The sequence below is a fragment of the Sciurus carolinensis genome, unplaced genomic scaffold (genome assembly GCF_902686445.1).
Source record: "Sciurus carolinensis unplaced genomic scaffold, mSciCar1.2, whole genome shotgun sequence".
NCBI lineage: Eukaryota > Metazoa > Chordata > Mammalia > Rodentia > Sciuridae > Sciurus > Sciurus carolinensis.
In genome coordinates, this window is record NW_025920139.1 from 428,147 (window position 1) to 433,736 (window position 5,590).

Sequence of the window (5,590 nt, forward strand, 5' to 3'; positions counted from 1 at the left end):
TAAAAGAATCCCTGCTTTTAAGTGTTGATCCACTGCTTGCTGAGTAGATAAGGCAGTAGCAGTCTGCTGAACCACATTATTGAGCGTAGCTGCAGACTGCACTGACGTAGTTAAAGCTACAGCCGCCGCAGTGGCTGCTGCCGCTGATGCAACTACGGCGGTGATGACTGCCGCGGTGATTCCAAAATCTCTCTTATTTCTGGAAAGCAATACTGGCAATTCATCATCTGTAACAGAGACTGGCATAGGCAAGAAGGTAGGAATACACATAATGACAGCTCGGTAATATTTTGTTGCGTTCCAACACTGAGAAAGATAGCAATTAGTTCCAGAGCAGTTGAGGGTCGTGCCATTAGAAACATTAGTTAATAGGAACATAAAAGGAGGGTAGACACATACAGGAGTGGAATACAATGTTATAGTATTGTTACAAGCTATCTTATTGACCTGGGAAGGGCCTGTGCCCGTATAATCTGAAGTGTGATTCCAATAACAGGCCTTAAACGAACCTCCTTGCAGAGCAAACAAAGGCTGAAGATTAGTATATCCTGCTTGGGAGGTAAATAGAAACCAATTATCAAAAGGATTTATACTTTGGCAAAAACCAAAGTAGGCGAGGTTTTGGATAAAATTGTTTACAGATTGCTGGTATGTAAAGTTTGGGGTGAAATAAAATCCATGTTGAATAGGAGCTGCTCTTTCAGCATGTTGACAACCTGTCCAAATGGGAGGACTAGAAAATTTGGGATCACAAGGAGGGACAATACGAGGTGTATGAAATCCAGTAGATGTCAGTTTCAGTCGCTTTGGAATCAATCCTTCAAGAAAAACAACTTGCCCTGAAGTAATAACCTTACTTGTCCCTGTAACTTTACCCTGGGTTATAGTCATACTTTCTTGGAAACCAATCCCTTTAGTAGGCTGTCTTAAAAATAACCCTTGCACTTCACGCTCTAATTGAATGCAAGGCCTAAGAGAAGTGTCATTAACAAATTTGTTATTGGTAGAGATATCAAAGCAAAGGGTACCTGGCAAAGAAAGGGTAGAAAAATTATAAGGTTCTTCCTTGGGATCCATGATGACAGTTGGCAATCCAGTCCTAGGTCCTGTAGAAAACAAAGGTGGGAGGGTAGAGGAGGTGTTAGTTAGTGGCAAAGGATATGGCCAAGCTTTAACTATTGCCCACAGGTCTCGAGTCTTCACCGGCATCATTGTCATCATCAATAGGATGCTTATCAGCACGATGTTCTTCATCATTGCTTTGATGCACCAGTCTAGTCAACCTTTCAGGTATCCAGATCGGTGTTTGCTGATCCTGCAGGAAGACACAAACAGACCCTCGGACCCACTGAAGAACTGGATCTGGGAGTTTCCATGTTCCTGTGAGAATATCTTTCCATTTTACCCACACTTGAGTACTTGTGGGATTAGCATGCCTCTCTGCAGCCGTACTTCCAATCTTATCCACATTTAAAAAATTTAAAATGAAAAGTACTAAATTTAGTTTATCTTTAGGTGCTCTAAAGTCAGCACCTATTCCCCCTTTTTGTTTTATTAAACAATTTTTTAACGTTAAATGAGTGCGTTCCACTATGCCTTGTCCTTGAGGATTATAGGGAATTCCTGTGATAAGCTGTATACCAAAATTTTGTGTAAATTGAAGGAAACTTTTGGATGTGTAAGCCGGCCCATTATCAGTTTTGATGATTTTTGGAATGCCCCAGGCTGCAAATGCTTGTAAGCAATGCTGTATAACATCTTTAACCTTTTCACCAGTGTGAGCAGAAGCCATGATCACCGCTGAAGCGGTGTCTACTGAAACATGAACATACTTAAGGTTTCCAAATTCTGAAAAATGAGTAACATCCATTTGCCAAATATGATTAGGTAACAGTCCCCTGGGATTTACCCCAACAGACTGTACTGGCGATAGAGGAGCACAGTGTTGACATGTTTTAACAATCTGTCTGGCAAGATCCTTAGAAATATTAAACTTTCTTCTAAGAGTGGTAGAATTAACATGAAATTGAGAATGAAACAGCTTAGCTTGTTCTGTTACTGTAAAAGCAAAGATAGTTTATGTAGCCTTATCAGCTTGAGCATTTGCTTTAGCAAATAGGGGATAATAATGACCTTAGGGTGGCCTCCAAATATAGTAACGCAGGTCTCTAACCCCTTATATATCAACTGAGCTATTGCTTTTGGAAATGTTTGTAATTGTTTTGTAGGCGATGCTGGGAGATTAATACTCTGTAAAGGTCCTCCTTGCCACAGAATTCCGTATGGACTATGTTGTTCTGAGATAATAATCAACATAAGAGGCTGGGATGGATCACATCTATCTGTGTAATTTATTTGTAATCTTTGTTCCACTATAGCAATGGCTCTTTTTCCTTCTGAAGTAAGGATTCTTGGAGAGTTAAGATCAGGATCTCCCTTAAGTATATCAAATAAAGGCTTTAATTCTCCTGTGGTAAGCTTTAAATATGGTCTAACTCAATTAATATCCCCAAGAAGTTTTTGAAAATCATTTAAGGTTTTAAGTGCACCAGTTCTAATAGTTAACTTTAAGGGCCTTACCATAGTAGCTGTAAGTTTGGTACCTAGATATTCTTGTGCTTCTCCCATTTGTAGTTTTTTTTTGGAGAAATATTTAAACTATACTGTTTTAAGGTAGAGATCAATATTTGCAAGGCATTTTCTAGTAATTGTTTGTTTTTATGACAGATAAGGATATCATCCATATAATGATAAATCAATAAATCTGGAAAGTCATCTCTTATAGGTTTCAAAGCTTTGTCTACATATATCTGGCACAACGTAGGACTATTAGCCATGCCCTGTGGCAATACAGTCCATTCAAATCTTTGGTCAGGCTGTGCATTATTGAGAGAGGGTAAAGTAAACGCAAACCGCCAACAATCCCTTTTGTGTAACGGAATAGAGAAGAAGCAATCTTTCAAATCTAAAATAATAGTAGGCCAATTTTTTGGAAGAGCTGTAACTAGAGGCAATCCTCTTTGTATAGGACCCATGGGAAACATTTGAGCATTAATGGCTCTCAGGTCATGTAATAGTCTCCATTAACCAGATTTCTTTTTTATGACAAATATAGGGGTATTCCAAGGAGAAGTAGAGGGTTGTAAATGTCCTGCCTGAAATTGTTCTTTTACTAAATCATGAGCCGCTTGTAACTTTTTTGTAGTAAGGGGCCACTGTGGGATCCATTGTGGCTCATTATTTTTCCAAACTATTGGAATCGGTGTAACAACAGTGGCCCCTATGAAAAACCCAAACCCTGAAAGTTATTTTTTGGAGGAGGCAATGGCAAGGGCTGTAACAATCCCTGTTGTCCTTGTCCTAATCCTTGGCCTTTAGTATATTGCATTTTCTTCATCATATGTTGTACAGGCTCAGAATTAATATTTGTAGTTAATTTGGCATTCATTTGGGTGAGGACATCTCTTCCCCATAAAGAGATAGGTATTTTACAGACATATGGTTGAAAAATTCCTGAATGTCCTTCATTGTCTCTCCACGACAACGAAGCTGCACTTTGGCCAGGTGACTGAGCTACACCTAACCCTTGTAGGTTCTGACTAGCTGTAATTACTGGCCAGCCTTTAGGCCAAACAGCCTCACTGATTATACTTTTATCAGCTCCTGTGTCTAATAGCCCTATGAAAGGTTTGTGCCCTACTATCAATTGCATGATAGGCCTGTCTTGAAGATCCATAGTAAAATTAGCCCAGGGTCCTCCAGTAGACCTGAATCCTTTAGCTCCTCTTATTGTCTCCTTACTAGGCCACTGGGAATGCTGACTAGGTAAAATGAACATCTGTGCTATCCTATCTCCCAGGGAAATGACTGTAATCCCATTAGGTGAAGAAATTATAGCCTTAACTTGTCCTTTAAAATCAGGGTCAATTACTCCTGGATGGACTATCAGACCTCTTAAAGTAGAGGAACTCCTACCTAAAAGCAACCCTACTGAATCTGCAGGAATATCACCTTCCCAGTCCGTGTCTATCATCTGAATTCCCATATCTGGTGTTAGTACAAGTCTGGAGGTGGCACAGACGTCCAATCCTGCACTTCCTGCGATTGCCCTTTTTTTTTTTGATTTTCATCCCTTTTTCTGTTGGCAGGTACCATTGACGCGGCATCTGCTGAATTACCCCGTATATTTGTTGCGGGCCCCGGGGTGGGCCCCTCACCCCGTTTTTTTGTAACTTGGGGTTTGGTGGCAATGGGTTTCCTTCTTTATCTCTTACAGAGTGACATTCTCCCGCCCAATGATTTCCCTTTTAACATCGGGGACAAATACCCGGGGCTGGATTGTGGCTAGGATTTTGCACAGGAGCTTTATAAGGACAAGTAGCCTTCAGATGACCCATGTGTCCACATACAAAACAGGAACCTAGAGGTCCTCTCTTAAACCCTTGCTTTCCTTGACCACCTAAAGCTAAGGCTGTAGTAAGCGCTGAGGTCTGTCTGTCAATTGCAGCCACAAATGCAGCACTCTGTCCAGTGGACTCATTAATATCCTTACAAACTCTTAGATAAGTGGATAAATCTTTAGATTTCCATGGTCTAATAGCTTCCTTACACCATTTATTAGCTTGTTCATAGGCTAACTGTTTTATCAAAGGCATTGCTTGGTCAGCGTCTCCAAAAATTCTTGAAGCTGTTTGAATTAATCTGTCTACAAAGTCTGCATAAGGCTCATTACTTCCCTGGGTCACTTTGGACAATTGTCCCTGTAAGTCTCCAGATCCTTGTAAGGTTTTCCATGCTTTGGTAGCAGCCACAGCAATTTGAGCAAACACTGCTGGATGATAATTAAGCTGTGCCTGTAACCCTTCATATGGTCCTGTTCCCATTAACATATCTCTATCTATCTGTGGATTCCCTGCTGCTGCATTACGCCTTGCAGTATCCATGGAAAGCTCTTGCCAGGCTGTTTTCCACATAAGGTACTGTCCTCCTGATAAAGTGGCTCTAGCTAAATTAGTCCAATCTAAAGGTATGAGATTATGAGACATCATAGTTTCTACCAGAGCCACTGTAAAGGCAGATTGAGGGCCATAAGTACTTACTGCCTCCTTTAATTGTTTTACAATTTTAAAGTCTAGTGGTTGATGGAAACGTTGATTTTGTACATCCTCAAACACCGGAAACATGGTGGGTGTATGAGATGCCCAGTCTAGGTGTCTGTTAGATTGCTCCCCATCCATAGAGTCCCTGGGAGGTGCATTAGGTATTAAAGGCACTAGGGGGCGCTTGGCCCACGTGGTTAACTTCTCAAGAGCTTTTTCTAACTCCCCCCCTGACAGTTCCCCTTCTGATTCTTTTCCCTCATCTGAGTCATACTTCCCCTCTGAGCGGTGAGAACGCTCCTCTTTAATTTCTTCTAAAACCTGACTTCCCTCTTCTAGGGGTCCCTTAATATTTCATTTGTCTTTATGTTGTAGGCAAGATTTTAGCAGAGACCAAATGGCCAGTGTTCCCACCGGTAATGTTTTTTGTCTATCTGCTATTCTTAAATCCTCTCCCAAATGCTCCCACTGAGGAATGTTTAATAAATCTT